Source organism: Heterodontus francisci, chromosome 48, assembly GCF_036365525.1.
Source record: "Heterodontus francisci isolate sHetFra1 chromosome 48, sHetFra1.hap1, whole genome shotgun sequence".
NCBI lineage: Eukaryota > Metazoa > Chordata > Chondrichthyes > Heterodontiformes > Heterodontidae > Heterodontus > Heterodontus francisci.
Window position 1 is genome coordinate 11,817,650 of NC_090418.1, and position 19,063 is coordinate 11,836,712.

General features: G+C 49.7%; 1 long non-coding RNA gene across 1 annotated transcript; it reads right to left on the reverse strand.

Moving 5' to 3' along the window:
* Positions 1-4,198: 4,198 nt before the first annotated feature.
* Positions 4,199-17,643, reverse strand: LOC137357509 (uncharacterized). Its single transcript, XR_010971180.1, has 3 exons — positions 17,509-17,643; positions 15,407-15,666; positions 4,199-4,462 (listed from the first exon to the last, which is right to left on the reverse strand). It is a non-coding gene; the product is annotated as an uncharacterized lncRNA (long non-coding RNA).
* Positions 17,644-19,063: the final 1,420 nt, after the last annotated feature.

The window sequence follows — 19,063 nt, forward strand, 5'->3', positions numbered from 1 at the left end:
AACCTCAGTTTTGAGGGAGAGAGATTTCAGAGCTGAAAGGGCCTCGAAAAAGAGGAGGTTGATCAAGTGCCATGAAATCGTAAAGCACAGAAGGAGGCCATTCGGCCCATTGTGTCGGTGACAGCCCTTTCAAAGATCTATCCAGTGAGTCCGACTCCTGCTCTTTCCCCCACAGCCCTGCACATTTTTTCCCCCTTCGAGTATTTCTCCGACTCCCCTTTTGAAAGTTACTATTGAACCTGCTTCCACCGCCCTTTCAGGCAGCGCGTTCCAGATCACAACAACTCTCCGTGTTAAAAAACAAATTCCCCTCATCTCCAGTCTAGTTCTTTTGCCAACCACATTAAATCTGTATCCGTCTGGTTACTCACCCTCATAGAGAGATACAGCACTGAAACAGGCCCTTCGGCCCACCGAGTCTGTGCCAACCAACAACCACCCATTTATACTAATCCTACATTAATCCCATATTCCCTACCACATCCCCACAATTCTCCTTCCACCTACCTACGCTAGGGGCGATTTATAATGGCCAGTTTACCTATCAACCTGCAAGTCTTTGGCTGTCGAAGGAAACCAGAGCAACCCCGCACGGTCACAGGGAGAACTTGCAAACTCCACACAGACAGCACCCAGAACAGAACCCGGGTCGCTGGAGCTGTGAGGCTGCGGTGCTAACCACTGCGCCAACTGTGCCGCCCCTGTTTCCTGCCAGTGGAAACAGTTTCTCCCTATTTACTCATTCAAAACCCTTCATGGTGTTGAACGCCTCCATTAAATCTCCCCTTAACCTTCTCTGCTCTGAGGAGAACTGATCCCCACCACCACCCACCCCCGCAGCTTCTCCAGTCTCTCCATGTTAGCAACTCAACCGTCTCTTTGGCGTCTATTGAATTAGCACTGTACAGGAACCTAACAAATTACAGTGCAGCAAACAAGACCTGTGTGCGCTGTTTGTGCTGATGAGCAGCACACAACAAGGGGACTCGAGAGAATAAGAGATGTGGAAAATCACAGCTTTCCATTGGGCAGGTGCCTTGAGCGAGGGCAGACGGCTGATAGCTCTGTCTGAAGCAAGAGGACACATTAGTAGCTGCTATAGTCCAGATTGCAAACGACTACTCCTGGACCTGAGATACTTTTGGCAGAAAGGGCCGGACATTCAGCTCTCCCTCTGACCCTTGGGACTTGTTACTGATAGCAATTGACCCAATTGTCCCCGCCAGCCAAGATCGACTCCCGTCACCCTCGCCCAGCTCAGCAGGCGGCAGCTGTAGACGGTAAGAGCACAAGAACGTGTGGTGACTTGTGCCTGTTGTGTTATTAGTGGGAAAAGATCCAAAGTGCTTTGTAAAGGACTAGACTTTGGGAATTAATGGGGATGGGATGTTGGGTCCAAGGGATTCTGTAATGGGAATCAGTGGGAAGGGATTTAGTCCTTGGGAATTCTATGTAATAGGAAGCAACGGGAAGGGGATTGGTCCCTGGGGTCTATATTAGAGATACAGCACTGAAACAGGCCCTTCGGCCCACCGAGTCTGTGCCGAACATCAACCACCCATTTATACTAATCCTACACTAATCCCATATTCCTACCAAACATCCCCACCTGTCCCTATATTTCCCTACCACCTACCTATACAAGTGACAATTTATAATGGCCAATTTACCTATCAACCTGCAAGTCTTTTGGCTTGTGGGAGGAAACCGGAGCACCCGGAGAAAACCCACGCAGACACAGGGAGAACTTGCAAACTCCACACAGGCAGTACCCGGAATCGAACCCGGGTCCCTGGAGCTGTGAGGCTGCGGTGCTAACCACTGCGCCGCAATGAACAGCAATGAACGTTGCTCCATGGTGATCTCTGTAATTGGATTGGGGATTACTCCATGTGGTCTCCACTTGTCTGCACCCTTGGACACGGTTGACCACACCATCCTCCTTCAATACCTCTCCACTGTCGTCCAGCTGGGTGGGACTGCTCTCACCTGGTTCCATTCTCATGTATCTCATCGTAGTCAGAGTATCACTTTCAATGGCTTCTCTTCCTGCTACCGCACCGTTACCTCTGGTATCCCCCAATGATCTATCCTTGGCCCCCCCCACCCCCCTATATCTCATCTATAGGTCTCCCCATTCGAAAGCACAACGTTAGTTTTCACTTGTATGCTCACGACACCCAGCTCTACCTCACCACCACCTCTCGCAACTCCTCCACAGTCTCTTCCACACAGTTTGCAACCTTGCTCTCAGATTTGACCCCGAGATGAGTTCTGAGCCACGTATCCGCGCCATCACGAAGACCGCCTTTTTCCACTTCCGTAACATCACCTGACTCCGCTCGTCTCAGTTTATCCTTCGAAACCTTCCAAACCCGCGACCTCTACCACCTAGAAGGACAAGGGCAGCAGATGCATGGGAACACCACCACCTGCAAGTTCCCCTCCAAGTTACACACCTTCCTGACTTGGAACTATATCGCCGTTCCTTCACTGTCGCTGGGTCAAAATCCTGGAACTCCCTTCCTAACAGCACTGTGGGTGTACCTACCCCACATGGACTGCAGCGGTTCAAGAAGGCAGCTCACCACCACCTACTCAAGGGCAATTAGGGATGGGCAATAAATGCTGGGCTGGCCAGCGACACTCACATCCCATGAATGAATAAAAAAAAATCTTCTGTTAAAACCCTCATCAATGCCTTTGTTACCTCTAGACTTGACTATTCCAACACACTCCTGGCCGGTCTCCCACATTCTACCCTCCGTAAACTTGAGGTCATCCAAAACTCTACTGCCCGTGTCTTAACTTGCATCAAATCCCGTTCACCCATAACCCCCTGTTCTCGTTGAATAACACTGACTCCCAGTTAAGCAACGCCTCGATTTTAAAATTATCATCCTTGTTTTCAAATCTCTCCATGGCCTTTCCCCCTCCCAATCTCTGTAACCCTCCTCCAGCCTCACAACCCTCTGAGAGATCTCTGCTGCTCCTCTAATTCCGGCCTCTTGACCATCCCCCGATTCCCATCGCTCCACCATTGGCGGCCGGGCCTTCAGCTGCCTGAGGCCCTGAGCTCTGGAATTCCCTCCCTAAACCCTCTCCGCCCCTCTCTCCTCCTTAAAGACGCTCCTTAAAACCGACCTCTTTGACCGAGCTTTTGACCCTAATATCCCTTTAATGTGACTCGGTGTCAAATTTTGTCTTATTGTCGCTCCTGTGACATTTTGTTATGTTAAAAGGTGATATATAAATATAAGTTGTTGTTGTCCTAATAGGAACTAGCCATGGGATCTCCGTGTAATGGGAATGAATGGGAAGGGCTTTTGGTCCTTGGAGCTTTGAGGAGCTCTTGGACTTTGTTACACAAAGATCATCCTATCAGATGCCTTCAGCCTATTCCCACTATACTGCAGACACTCACTTCCCTCCCTGGGCCCCATGTTAGATATTATTGTTGACAGTTCCCTTTCCTCAGGTATTGCCCCTCCCCCTTTAAGTCTGCTGTCATCAGGCCTCTCCTCAAAAAAAAAAGACCCTTGACTCCTATTTCCTTGCAAAATACTGACCCAGATCCAACCTTCCTTCCCTCTCTAAAGTCCTTGAACGTGTTGCTCCTCCCAAATCTGTGCTCCTCTTTCCCGCAATTCCATGTTTGAATTCCTCCAATCAGCTTTCCGGCCCCCACCAGACTCCTGGAACTGCCTTTGCCAAAGTCACCAATGACATTGTTCGTGGCTGCGTCTGTGATGAAACTATCCTTCCTCATCCTTCTCGACCTGCTGGCAGCCTTTGACGCTGTTGACACTTGAGTTCATCCAAAACTCTTCCGCCTAGCATCCTGACTCGCACCAAGTCCCATCCACCCATCCTCCCTGTGCTCGCTGACTGTTGCAATCAGGGGAGGAGGGGGTCGAAAGGCTCCCCTCTTGTCCCTCTCCTTGTTCGACTGCAGGGTTTATTTCTTTCAAACGCTGGACATGCTCACCAATTCACTGAGTGCTTAACCCTTAATGTGCTGTGATCATAAAAGAACCAATCGGACAGGTTTTCCTGAGTTTAAACAAGCAAGAGGTTAGTTTATTATACTTAACCAAAAGCTGATCTAAGTAAAATAATAAACTGAGCTCCAACTTGCACACACACACAGACACAAGAATCTCACACACACACAAATAGGTGACTGAGTGGAGAAGAATAGATTTGTTGTATTAGAGTCTAGAACAATGAAAAAGAAAGGTATACAGTCTGTGGAGTCTGGTAATTCAGTTGTTTTCCGGATGAAGTTTCTGGCTGGTAGACTGGTTCAGAGTTTTCTTGGAGACAGTGATGCGGATGGTTTTCTTCCCGGGGGCTCTGTCTGCAGCAACGATGGGCTTGGATGATTGAAGAAAGAGAGAGAGAGAGAGAGAGGGAGACCTCACTTGGGCCCTTCACTGGTCAATCTCAGGTGCTTGTCTATCTGTACAGGGAAGGAACAGCAAGTTTCACACAGATGGAGAGCCTGTCACATGATGGCCCAGTGTATTCTCTCTTTTGCAACTTAATTAGATCAGGTTTAAGAATTTCAATCTCTCTCAGGGTCCCACTGTTTCAGTTATTACCCTTTGAGTGGTCTGTCTCTACCAGTGTTAATATTCCAAGCTTGCCTTTAATGTCTTGTTAATGAAGGGCAGGCAGACAGCTCATTCAAAATTCTCAGGCCATTGTCATGGTTGGAGATTTACCACACCTACCTCTCCACCTCGGTACATTGGAATGGCGGATATTTAAATGCAAATTGCGGAGGCCATTTTAGCTGCTGTCAGTGGTCTCTTATCAGTTTTTTTTCGTCTCCTCTTTCTTTTTAAAGTTTAATTCAGATTTCCAACCGATGGATTAGAAAAATCATCATTCAGCACAGCACGTGCACATGACACTAACCTACATTGGTTCCCGGTCTGACAATCCCGCAATTTTAAAAAAATGCCTTAGAATCCCTCTGTGGCCTCCTCGCCCTCCCTATCTTTTTGTACCCTTCAAGATCACTATGCTCCTTCAATTCCAGCCTCTTGCAGATCCCCCAGTTCTAATCACTTCACTATTAGCGGCCGTGCCTCCACTTGCCTTGGCACCAAAGCTCAGGAATTCTCTCCCTCAACCTCTCCATCAGTCCTCTTCTCCTTTCGGGCACTCCTTAAAACCTATCTCTTAGGCAAAGGTTTTTTGTACACCTGTCCTGACATCTCCTTCTGCGGCTCGGTGTCAAAAATATTTTGATTGTTATTGCTCTTGTTAGGTGCCGTGGGACTTGCTGCTCTGTTAAAGGCACTATATAAATGCTATTTGTTACTGGAGGCTTGCTGTCATGGGGATAAATAAGAAGGGAATTGGCCCTTGGGGATTCTATGTATTCGGTGTGAATGGCATGGGGTTGGATCCATGGGGTCTCCATGAAATGGGAATGAATGGGGCGGGGATCATTCCTTAGGGTTTCTGTGTGTTGGGAATGAATGGGAATGGACTTGGTCCATTGGATTGTATACAACAGGGGTTTAGTGCACTTGGCAATTTATACAATGAGACAAAGTCTGGTTGACTGGGATTCTAAGCTCTCAGAACTCTCTCTATACGGAGCTGATGGTTTGTTGATGGGGTTTTGAGTTTGCAGCAGGTTTGTGATTCTCAATGACTGATGTGTCGCTTTCCATTTTCTTCAGCGTCCAAAGATTCAGAGAGAGTGCGAAGCAATTCCAGAGTCAACGAGAAACGGCAAAACATCAGACAGCAGAGCTTGCTGACCCCTTTACACAAACTTGGAGAAGCGTGCAACAGAAACTTAACAGAATTGATCAGAGAGAGAGAGAGAGAGAGAGTTTCTGGCCAACTTCAGTGGTGTTCAGCAGAAGTGAGGAAGGGAATTCTGGAATCTCTTGGACACAAAGGCCTCAGGCCTTGAATCTCAGGGGCCAGGAAAATGCAGCTATTTAAATATTACTCCCCTTAGCGTCCAGTGACAACTTGTGACCACACCGAGGGCCTCTATATCAGCCTTTGGAGAGACAAGAAGTGTCATTGTCACGGTAACCTGTGGCGAATGAGAATTGCCCACTCTGGTGTGGACAGTGGTTAACTTCCCCATTCACGTGCAACCGCCGGTCTTACCTGCTCCTTGTTTGAATCAATTCACTGGGGAAAGGGCTCATATCGAGGCAAATCGGTTCTTACATCAACATCCCACGTCACAGGACGTAACTGGACTCTCTTGGGCTGCGAGAAAGTGCTATTCTTTAGCCAGAAGATCCTGGAGACCTCGGGCAACGGCCCTTCCAAAGGCCTGCCACGTACCTCTTGCAAGTTGACTTCGGCACGGGCGCTGTGCCACAGGCCAGTTCGAAGTGGCCAAAGTGGCGCCTTCTTCTCGAACGGCAGGCTGGTGAATACAGGGGCTGTCCATCGCCCACGCAGCCACAGCTGTCAAATATCAGGGCTCTCTGCAAGAGCGGGCACGCAACAATCGACCCTGCACAGGGCGAGGAGCTGAGGGGTTTGTGATCCTTCTTATTCTGACCCCTCGGGTCGTGGATTGGATGCCAGTCTCCGAGCGGTTAGCAGTCAGCTGCATGACTGGACTTTGCTAGCCTCGGCGTGCTTTAATTCGCCCGCGGTAACCACCATTAGCAATCAGAAAGTGAGGAGGGCAGGCGAAATACCGCGGAAAAGACGCCATCAACAGCAATTTGCATGAAACAGCATCCAAGGTGCTTCACAGCAGCGTAATCAGACAAAATTTGACACTGAAGTCAAAGAAGGAGATATTAGGACAGGTGACCAAACGCATGGTCCAAGAGTTTTCAGCAGTGTTTTATACGAGGCGAGAGGCAGAGAGATTTGGGGAAGGTTTTCTAGAGCTTAGGGCCTAGCTGAAAGCCATCGGCCTGTGTTGACTATTAAGGGAGTGGTAACAACTGGCCAGATTTTGACCAGGGATATTTTCCTGGTTTGCCCTGTCCCAGTTCCTCCACCCAATGTCTGTTTTTCAACTCAGCCCCAAATAAAGGGAAGGGAGTATCTCGTTAGGGGGTCAAAGAAGCAATTTGTTTGGAGGGTCGGGGGGAAGGAGGTGCAAATTTAGGCCCAGTCTCAAGAAGAAGCCCATTAGGACGTTGACTGCAATAGACTCCGCCTTTTCCTAGCTGAGGTTATTAGAGGTTGTTTTTTTAATTATTTTTGCGCGCTTTCGAATACAGAAAGGAGTGAGGGAGTGATCCCAAATCAAACTCTGCAGGACACTGGACTGAAGAATCTAACTTGAGAAGGCGAGGCCTGAGGCCGCAGTCTTGCGGGAAGGGGTCCACCACTGAGGGGAGCACGAGAGAGAAGACAGGGTCACTTGGGCAAGGGATGGCTTTAAGTTTCTGAGGAGGTTTTGTGGCATTGATCAGTTGGCCTACAGGCTTTAGCGGCCTTGAGGTAGGCCTCATTCGAGTCAGTTGAATAAGGGCTGCAAGTGAAATCAGGCGATGATGGTAGTTGGGCCTTCAGGGCCAGGTTGCAGGGAATTGGACATGGTTGATCTGGAATGTTCCATTTGCTGCCATGACTACAACTGGACTGATAAGTGCCCTCGGGAGCTGGAATGCCTCCATGCCTTCTGTACCGAGTGCCTCACAAAACTGGAGGGGCAGCTGCCCAACTCGTGCCGCCACATCCCCTGCCCGCTGTGCAGGTGCTCCACCGAGCTCACGGCCTCCGGGGCCTTAGGCCTCCCCCGGCAGGAGCAGATCCTCTCCGAGCTGGCGGCACAGCCGGACCTGTGCAGCGGGCCCTCGGCAACGCTGAACCAGCAGGTCATCCTGACCCTGGACTCCGGCGAGACCGCCGTCATCATGCTGCCCACCGTCAGCCTGAGCGTGGAGCAGGGGGACGGACAGCGGGCGGCCAGAGCCTGGGGCCTCCCGGAGCCTTCCCTCCTCCGCCACAGCCAGAAGCAGCAGGCCATGACCTGCCTGAGGAAGGCCTCCTGGCGGCTGGCCACCCTCCTCGTCTTGGCCTGCATCGCGGCTTTCGTGCTCGGGCCACGACTGTTTTAGCGCCAGTCGGGCATTGGGCAGTGTAAAATGGGCAATAAACATCATCCATTATATACCTGCTAAATCTTACTGACTGCTGTCAGTGGTAGCGATAATCGAGTGGATTAGTTATAATTCTACACTGCCATTATCCAATGTTAAAATTACCCCCAAAGTGGAAACACTATACAACATATTATTGGGACAGTGTAGAGGGAGCATTACTCAGTATCCAACCCCCTTTTTTTCTCTTTTGTTTGTCTTTACTCTGTATCTAATCCGTGCTGTACCTGTCCTGGGGAGTGTTTGATGGGGACAGTGTAGAGGGAGCTTTACTCTGTATCTAACCCGTGCTGTTCCTGTCCTGGGGAGTGTTTGATGGGGGACAGTGGAGAGGGAGCTTTACTCTGAATCTAACCCCCGTGCTGTACCTGTCCTGGGAGTGTTTGATGGGGGACAGTGTAGAGGGAGCTTTACTCTGAATCTAACCCCCGTGCTGTACCTGTCCTGGGAGTGTTTGATGGGGACAGTGTAGAGGGAGCTTTACTCTGAATCTAACCCCCGTGCTGTACCTGTCCTGGGAGTGTTTGATGGGGACAGTGTAGAGGGAGCTTTACTCTGAATCTAACCCCCGTGCTGTACCTGTCCTGGGAGTGTTTGATGGGGACAGTGTAGAGGGAGCTTTACTCTGTATCTAACCCCCGTGCTGTCCCTGTCCTGGGAGTGTTTGATGGGGACAGTGTAGAGGGAGCTTTACTCTGTATCTAACCCCCGTGATGTACCTGTCCTGGGAGTGTTTGATGGGGACAGTGTAGAGGGAGCTTTACTCTGTATCTAACCCCCGTGCTGTACCTGTCCTGGGAGTGTTTGATGGGGACAGTGTAGAGGGAGCTTTACTTTGTATCTAACCCCCGTGCTGTACCTGTCCTGGGAGTGTTCGATGGGGACAGTGTAGAGGGAGCTTTACTCTGAAATACCTCACGTCTTTCACTGTAACATGCACCCTGACACATACCCGGTTACACTTATACATGTGCAGCCAGTTTTAAGAGCTTACCACCTTGGCCCATTTTAGCGTGGTGAAGAAGTAACTGTTCCAGGAGGAACACGTTCTGTGTATCAATGAACCTTCTTCGACCTCATTTCAAAATCGAGTTGAAAACTTGCCGCTGTGTCATCGATCCAAAATAAACACCTGTTGGTGACGTCATTTATCTTAAGTCATTTCAAAAAGAGTGCAAGGGGTACACAGACCGTCAGAAATAGGAGCAGGAGCGGACCATCTGACACTTCGAGCCTGCTCTGCCACCCAATAAGATCATGTTGGTTCTGCGACGCACTGCCCGCAAGGGTGGTGGAAGCGGGGATCAATCAATGGTTTCAAAAGGAAATTGGATGGGCGTTCGAAGGGCATAAACTTGCAGGGCTACGGGCATCGAGCTGGGGAGCGGGACTGACTGCATTGTTCCACAAAGAGCCAGCAGGGATTTGATGGGCCGAATGGCCACCTTCTGTTACGTCAATGACTCTAGGACTCCAGGATATACTATCTCAATTCCACCTTCCTACACTATCCCCACATTCCTTGATTCCCTTAGAAACCCTTACAGTCCAACAATCTATCGAACTCAGTCTTGAATACACGCAATGATTGAGCTTCCACAGCTCTCTGGGGTAGAGAATTCCAAAGATTCACTACCCTCTGAGCAAAGAAATTCCTCCTCATCTCGGTCCCAAATGGCCGACTCTTTATTCCGAGACTGTTGTTCCAGATTCTCCGAACAGGGGACACATTTTCTCTGCATCTACCCTGTCAAGCCCCTTATGTTTCAATTCGATCACCTTTCATTTTTCTAAACTCTCGGGAATGCAGGCCAAGTCTACTCAATCTATCCTCACAGGACAATCCCCTCATCCCAGGAATCAGTCCAGTCAGCCTTCGTTCGAAGACAAGTATATTCTTCTTTCGGTAAGGAGACCAGAACTGTACACAGTACTCCAGGTATGGCTGCACCAGCATGGTCGGCCTTTATTGCAAGGGGATTGGAGTACAGGAAGAAGGAAGTCTTGCTACAATTGTACAGGGTTTTGGTGAGACCGCATCTGGAGTATTGGGTGCAGTTTTGGTCTCCGTATTTAAGAAAGGATATACTTGCGCTGGAGGTGGTACAGTGAAGGTTCCCTGGGATGAGGGGGTTGTCCTATGATGAGAGGCTGAGTAAATTGGGCCGATATTCTCTGGAGTTTAGAAGAATGAGAGGCAATCTCATTGAAACCTGTAAGACTCTGAAGGGGCTGGATAGGGTAGACACTGAGAGATTGTTTCCGCTGGTCGAGGAATCTAAAATCACGGGGGGGCCCACAGTCTGAGGATGAGGGGGTGATCATTTAGGGCTGAGATGAGGAGAAATTACTTTGGTCAAAGGGTTGTGAATCTTTGGAATTCTCTACCCCAGAGGGTTGTGGATGCTTCATCATTGAATACACTTAAGGCTGGGGTAGATAGATTTTTGATCTCTCAGGGAATCAAGAGATATGGGGAGCGGGCAGCAAAGTGGAGTTGAAGCCTAAGATCAGCCATGATCGTGTTGAATGGCGGAGCAGGCTCGATGGGGCCGTAGAGTCTACTCCTGCTCCTATTTCTTGCGTTGTGTTGCACCAATGCCCTGCACTCTTCTGCGAGCAACACTCGGGGGTAATCATCGAGGGATTAAAAGGAACTGTGTTTTATTTTCATTTTCTTTGAATACTTTTGTGATAGAAATGTTGGAAATGGTTAAAAAAAAAAAAGTTGTGTTTGAACAGACAGGGCCGTGGGAGGCGGAAGGGCTTGTGATGAAATCTCCTGGAATACGTCTAACCAGTTGGCAACTTCCGAACAGTACAGCTCCTGTGACGGGAGGCGTGTGAGTTGTACTCTTGGCCTGATCGGCAAGTGCTGCCTTTGGGCCCTGGCATGGGCCCGGGCTGGCACTGGGCTAGAAACAGGAAAGGAACTGCAGGCCCAAGGGCCGATGTTGCTCGCCTGAAGCCGCCTTCAGGCTGCTCCTGGACCCCGCCTTGGTCGGTGGAGGGTGGGGAGCCACACCTCGAGGCCTAGCATTTTTTTCCCACTCGAGTGGGCACCTTAACAAGCGCAGTCAGAGGAATGTGAGGCGGAAGAGCTGGAAATGCTCCCCTTTTCTCGCCTCACCTCCTTGCTGTTCTGGGCCATGCTCCTACTCCAAGCCCAGGCTTGGGCCCAGTCCCATTGAGCTAGGAAATCCTTGGGCCTCCTTCATTCTCTTGCCAATTCTCTCCCGCCCCCTTTTCCAATGGATTTTTGACTCCTTCCGATAGGGAATTGGATAAACTTTGAAGGTTAAAAATTTGCGGGGCTGTAGGGAATGAGCAGTGCGTGGGAGTGTGGGACTAACGGGATAGCTTTTTCAATGGGCCAGCACAGGCACAATGGGTCGAATGGCCTCCTTCTGTGCTGTATCATTCTATGATTCCATGCTCCATGCACGTCCATCACCTTGAGCAACCTCACCCAGATGGTGAATACCCATTATTCACTTGAAAGCCTAGACAAGCTATTTGACTGTGAGAGGCATCACGGTCACCCAATCTGATTCACAAGCAACCAACACACACACACCCACCTTTTGGACGAGATCATTAGACAGTGATTAGGAGCAGGGGCGCTGAATGGTTTCACCATCTTTACAGAGGGCAACTCTACTGCCCGCTGCTGCTCCCTCCCCCGCCTCCCCCCCCACCTCGGCTGAAATCAGCCAACTCGGCACAAATCAGAAATGGAACCTGATCGGTCTGTAGGGCTAGCGGAGGAATTTTCCAGATCTTGCCCGCCCCTCAATCAGCCCAGGGATTTTTAAAACATTTTTTTAACATTCCCAGGAGATTAACAAATAAGAAAGAACTTGCATTTATGTAGCGCCTTTCACGACTTCAAGGCATCCCAAGGCGTTTTAGTCAATGAAGTACTTTTCGAAGTGTAGTCACTGCTGTAATGTAGGAAACGCGGCAGCCGATTTACACACAGAAAGATCCCACGCACAGCAATGAGACAAATGACCTGAGTACTGGGGTAGTGCAGCACTGTCGGAGGTGCCGCCTTTTGGATGAGACCTTAAACTGAGGCCCACGCCTGCCCTCGCAGGTGGATGTAAAAAGATCCCATGGCCACTATGTGACCTGGGGCCAATATTTGTCCCTCAACCAACATCACTACACCAGATTAACCGGTCATTATCATACTGCTGTCTGCGGGATCTTGCTGTGCGTAATTTGTCATAGTTTCTGTATTACAACAGTGGCTACACTTCAAAGAAATGACCTCCTTAGGCTGTGATCCGTTTTGGGACGTCCTGCGGCTGCGAAAGGCGCTCTAGAAATATGAGTTCCTTTTTTAATCCTTCTTTAACAAACATTCCCGTCTCCTGCTGGAGAGCGAGGGGAGGAGAGGGAGCTGAGCTGAATCGCGGATTCGAATCAGTCAGACGCGCATGGATGGAGGGCCGAACTCAGGCCTGGTGAGGGACAGAGGCCACGGCGAGCTCTAGGCCTCAACTGGGCCTCGGGCTGGATTACGAGCGCCATGGAAACAGGATAAACAGGATCGCTGCCAGATTTCCTGCGAGTAGCGAGCTGAGGTTTTGGGAGTGGCTTTTGTGGCACAGAGTGTTTACAGTCCCCATACTTAAGACTCTTAATTATTTTTAACTCGATTTTCATAAAGGTCAGAACTAAGGACGATTAAGAATAGAACTGAGGTGTCACTTTACAACAAGACTTGGTGCGTCAGCGAGTGACAACATTCGGAGTGCACGACGTCATTTGTTATCAAAACAGTCTGATTAGATCATCTAATGAAGTTTCAAGGGACTTTTGGAGTATGTGTAAGCTTCCCACCCCCTCTTCACAAAGCAACTCCCCTCTCCCATGGCAATTTCCTCCCCTCCCAAGAGAACTCCCCCTCAACTCCCCCCCCCCCCTCCAGTAAGGGACTCCCTCCACCCACCCCAAGGCCATTTCCCCCTCTCCTCCGCCAAAGGCACTGACTCTTCCTGGACTACGGGTTAGTTATCTCACCTCAGTGCTCACGGTCTTCTCTCACTCCACGGCTTCAAACTCTACTCCAGGGATTCGGCTACATAATGCAGGCCGACATTCCTGGCCCCGGTCCTGAGGGAGCGCTTCATCCAAGGCCCCCGTCTGTCCTCTCAGGCGGACCGGAAAGATTCCACCCTATGATTTCGAGGAAGTGGGGGTGGGGTGGGGGGTGGGGAGGGGGGTGGTGGGGACGTGTGGAGGGCTCTCCCAATATCCAGGCCAACATTCCTCCCTCAACCAAAACCAGCGAAAGCGTCTGGCCACTTTCTATTTGTGGGGTCTTGGCTGATGCGTTTCCCACATTGCAACATTGACTACCCTTCAGAAGTGCTTCACCAATGAATTGTTCTGAACAACAACAACTTTCATTTATATAGCGCCTTGAATGCAGTAAAACGTCGCCGAGGTGCTTCACAGCAGCGATAAGCGGACAAAATTTGACCCCGAGCCACATAAGGTGATATGAGGGACAGGCGACCAAAAGCTCGGTCAAAGAGGTCGGTTTTAAGGAGCGTCTTAAAGGAGGAGAGAGAGGGGTGGAGAGGGTTTAGGGAGGGGAATTCCAGAGCTCGGGGGCCCCAGGCAGCTGAAGGCACGGCCGCCAATGGCGGAGCGATGGGAATCGGGGGGGTGGGGGGGGGGGATGCTCAAGAGGCCGGAATGCAGGGAGGAGTGCATAGATCCCGGAGGGTTGTAGGGCTGGAGGAGGTGACAGATAGGGAGGGGGGGGGGGGGTGGCGAGGTTGTGACAATGCGATAGGGCTCTCGATAAATCTTTCTTTATGCCTTGACAGCAAATGTGGCAGACTATTCGACCATGAAGGGCTGTTTATGATTCCGCTACAGATACTACCAGAGAAGCTTATAATACTGAACAATGATCTATGTGGATCCTGATTCCACACTCAACCTGTCGTATGTACACACTTTCTGGCAGATTTAATAACGGTAGGAGGCCATTCAGCCCCTCAAGCCTGTCACCCCATTCTATTCGACCCCGATCGAATCCTTTAATCATCTTAAACCCTTTGATTAGATCACCCCTTAATCTTCGACACTCGAGGGAATACAAGCCGAGTCTGTGCAGCCCGTCCTTGTAATTTAACCCTTTCCGTCTCAGTGCTGCTCAGGAACAGGAGCCCTCCTTGTTTCAACTCTGTCCCGGCAGATTAGAGACATCAGCACAGGACCACTATTGTGCATTTACAGTGAAATGGCAAACGTGGGTTAAAGTATAGGCTTGGCCTGCTCCTGCTTCTAATTTGTATATTTGTATGCTCTGGATTAGCAATGCAGGGGCAGTGAGATAACAATCCCCGCGCCCACCCCCCCCCCCCCCCCCCCCCCCCACCCCGGCAAAGCAGGTTGCAAAATTCAGTTGAATAAATATTTTGTGGGACGGGACTGGTGTAAAAGACCTCAAAAGCGGTGGCATTTTCATGAATAATATCACCTGATTTGCTCAAGCCCTTTAGCGATCGGGAGCCTTAGCAACATAGGACTTAGGAGCAGGAGTCGGCCATTCAGCCCTTTGACCCTGTCCTGCCATTCGACAAGATCTTGGCTGATCTGATTGTGGTCTCAGCTCCACTTTCCTGTCTGCGTCCCATAACCTTTGACTCCCTTGGTTGTTCAAAAATCTAACTCAGCCTTGAATAAATTCAATGACCCCGCCTCCACTGCTTTCTGGGGAAGAGAATTCCACAGACTAATGACTCTCTGAGAGAAAAAAAAAATTCTCCTCATCTCCGTCTTATTCTTAAATAAAACCAAAAAAGTGCTGGAAATACTCAGCAGGTCTGGCAGCAGCTGTGGAGAGAGAAGCAAAGATAGCACTTCAGGTCACTGACCTTTCATCAGAACATTCTCTAACTCTTATCTTCTTATACTTAAACTGTGAGCAAATTAATCAAAACTGTGCACGGTACTCCAGATGTGGTCTCACCAAGGTTCTGTACAGCTGCAGTAAAACCTCTCTCTCCCTACTTTTATACTCTAGTCCCCTTGCAATAAACACCAACATTCCATTTGCCTTCCTAATCACTTGCTGTACCTGCATACTAACTTTTTGTGATTCATGTACTCGGACACCCAGATCCCTCTGTGCTGCAGGGTTCTGCAATCTCTCTCCATTTAAATAATATACAGCTTTTCTATTCTTCCGCCCAAAATGGACAAGTTCACATTTTCCCACATTACACTCCCATCTGCCGAATTTTTTGCCCACTCACTTAACCTACCTATGTCCCTTTGTAGACTCTTTATCTCCTGTATTGGTCTCTACAAATATAAACTGATTAATACAAATTGATTCGAGCCTGGAGCATCGATTAGCTGAGTCGCTGAAAATGTTGACCGGTCTTAAAGTAATCAGTTGCTCTGTTTCGAAACTGCCCGCCATATTGTGGAATGTGTATATCCAGAAGGTGGTAAGACGCCCATGTCTGGCCAAACCCTCTCAGTCACAGGAAACCTTTTGGTGGATACTTGTTCTCGGTATCTGGAGGCAAGAGATGAGTTTTATCACCAAGCATTCCACAGACAGAAAGACTAATGAGGAAGTGCTGGGATAAACAGGAAATTAGTGCATCACACCAAAGAGAGAAATATACAATATGTCGGTCACATCATTAGAGTAGAAGGTAGACAGAGACAATTATTGGAAGGAAAGATCGATAGAAAACGTCGAAGAGGGAAGCAGAGAAGAAAATGGATGACGGGTATAAGGGACTGGATGTTGAGCGATGTGGAATGTGTAAGGGCAGCACAGGACAGACAGAGGTGGAGATCCATGGCAGTCAACCTTCTGGGAAGAAGATGAAACCAACGAATGAACAAATTCCACCAGCATCCCACACACTAATGATCACTGGTAATTGTTAAAGCATTTGTCCTGATTACAGGCATGCTGGATCAGAACGCATACAAGATGGTCCCTATTTTGAGTTCTTGTGACAGCCGGGGGAGGGAGTGGGGGGAGGCCAGGCCAGCATTTATTGCCCATCCCTAATTGCCCTTGAGAAGGTGGTGCTGAGCTGCCTTCTTGAACCACTGCAGTCCGTGTGGTGTAGGAACACCCACAGTGCGGTTAGGGAGTTCCAGGATTTTGACCCAGCGACAGTGAAGGAATGGTGATATAGTTCCAAGTCAGGATGGTGTGCGGCTTGGAGGGGAACTTGCAGGTGGTGGTGTTCCCATGCATCTGCTGCCCTTGTCCTTCTAGGTGGTAGAGGTCGTGGGTTTGGAAGGTGCTGTCGAAGGATCCTTGGTGAGTTGCTGCAGTGCATCTTGTAGATGGTACACACTGCTGCCACTGTGCGTCGGTGGTGGAGGGAGTGAATGTTTGTGGATGGTGTGCCAATCAAGGGGACTGCTTTGTCCTGGATGGTGTCGAGCTTCTTGAGTGTTTTTGGGGCTGCACTCATCCAGGCAAGTGGAGAGTATTCCATCACACTCCTGACTACGGGCCAAGTGCTGGAAAATGGGATTAGAATAGTTAGGTGCTTGATGGTCGGCACGGACACAATGGGCCGAAGGGCCTGTTTCTGTGCTGTATGATTGTATGACCCTATGAATTGTGCATTGTAGATGGTGGACATACTTTGGGAAGTCCGGAGGTAGGTTACTCGCCGCAGAAGTCCCAGCCTCAGACCTGTTCTTGTAGCCATGGTATTTATATGGTTAGTCCAGTTCAGTTTCTGGTCAATGGTAACCCCCCAGGATGTTGATCTTGTCTTATAGTGGAATTGTTAGCCCAGGAAGGGACCCTTGGCTTTCGGGGTTATGTCATCTCTGACCATGCACGGAGCTGATCATGCAGGGGGGAAACCAACCATTGATCGGCACAAGGTCTGAGCACGAGGGAAAACAGAAGTGAATGAAAAGGGCCTCATTCCTTTGTTACATTGCTGTGCAGCCGAACCGTTAGCCAGTGCATCAAGCAACAATTCCCCCCGAGCGTCCTGATCAGTGCCCAGAGAGGGAGTCGGAACAAAGGCTAAAGGGCCCGACCTGGACTGGAAGAGGGAAAAGCTTGTGGAATCATACTGCGTGAGAAAACCTTTCAGTCTCTGTGGTTTGAATCAGTTAATACAGAGCTGGGTGAGAAAGCGAGAGAGAGACACCCGTTTTCTGTGGTTGAGTTACAGTAAGGACAAGGGCTGGACAAAGAGGTCAGTTTCGTGGGGTAAAAATAAAGACACGGACTGAGTGAGACAGATCGTCGGTTAAGTCCTGTGCAGTGATATTCGCCTGTTCATTGGGTATCAAGGTGCTATTCTTATCCTTGTGGTTTTGAAGTGTAGTTCAATAAAGTTACTTCAAGAATTTTGTAATACTATACCTTTTGTCGCTGTCATTTATTCTATTCGAGTCCGGATCTGAGTAACGGTTAAACATTGCTGCACTCCTCCTGACAAATTACTTTCCTTCCTATCTATCCTTTCTTCTACCTCTGGCGATCTGTTAACCTTCTGCAATCCTGGTAGTCACATGACAGAGTGGGTTGTTGACCAATCACAGCAATCAGTCTCCGTCAATGAGGCTACGAAAGTCACTGGCTCCTATCAAGCCTGCCCCATTCACCGCACGTCACGTCTCCAATTACTCACATTCCAAAGTGTCGATTTTCTCATCCAAACCTTTCTAATTTACATTTAAATGAATCCATCTGAACTCCTTCCGCCGTCTTCCTTGGGAGACTGTTCTGTCGATTGACCCCCCTCGCTCTCTGCAATGACGCTTCTGCAGATTATCTTTGAATTTACCTGCCTTCGAGTCCAGGCCTTGCCCTCTGGTTCTACTGCTCTCCACAAGGTGAAATATCTTTGTCGACATTATCTAGTCCCTCCAGAATCCAAACAGCTGCACTCTTGTCACCTCTCAACTTCTTCTCCAGCGTGGAAGTGCCCAATTAGCGACATCATCCCTGGTAAACCAACCCCTCTATCATTCTGGATGTCCTCTTCTGTATCCTTTCAATAGCTGCAATAGGCCAGTGGACAGGAACTCTACGCGGTTTTCCAAGTCCGACTCCACCCGAGTCTGCCCTACAAGTGACTCGGTTGCTCCTGATGTGGTTGACCCTGGTAAGGCCCTCCCAGGTGGCCTAGCATCTTCCCAGAGGCCTTTGCGCATGGACAGTAGGTGAGGCCTGGGCCAGCAATGCCAAGCTACCCCGGGGATGCAGGCCAGGGTTGCCAAGTCTGGTCGGCAGTATTCCTGGAGGTTTTGATCACACGACCTCCCGCCCCACGCTTTGCTCCCGCCAATGGTCCCCGGCACATCCGTTCTGACAGCACCCGGCCTTCACACGGCCCAATTGTAAAGCCAACGGGCCCCTCCTGACCCCTGATTGGACGATTCTTGACTGTCGGTCAAACAGCCTTTGGACCCCCTGTATTCCTAGCGACTCCAGGGCAGCCCTGGCAGGTTGGCACCCACCCCCCTCCCCAGCCCCCTCACCCCCCTGCTGACTACAGCCTTTCCTATGTGGCTGACCTTAAATGCCCTCTGGTCAGGCCTAGCAAGATGCCAATGTCTCAGAGCACAGCAGGGATGGACAATAAGTGATGCCTTGGCAGCAATGTCAATCTGTCTGGTATTGGCGGCAGCAGGGGGTAAGTTGGGGGAGTGTTGGGTCTGATTGTCCCTGAATGGCTGTCTGGTTTCGAACAGTTAATATCCTTCTAATAAGAAGCATTTGTCAGTCAATTGCTGCATTGGCTGTAGCTCCAGGACATGGTGGGCAGGGAATTTTTTTCAGACTTCCAGGAAAGTACAGTCTGTTTGCACAAGCCTGAACTGCTATCCCAGTCTATTCCGATCAGGACACTGAAATACAGGACTCCAAAGATTGTACAAAAACATCAACAACACACCCACATGGAGGATTATTT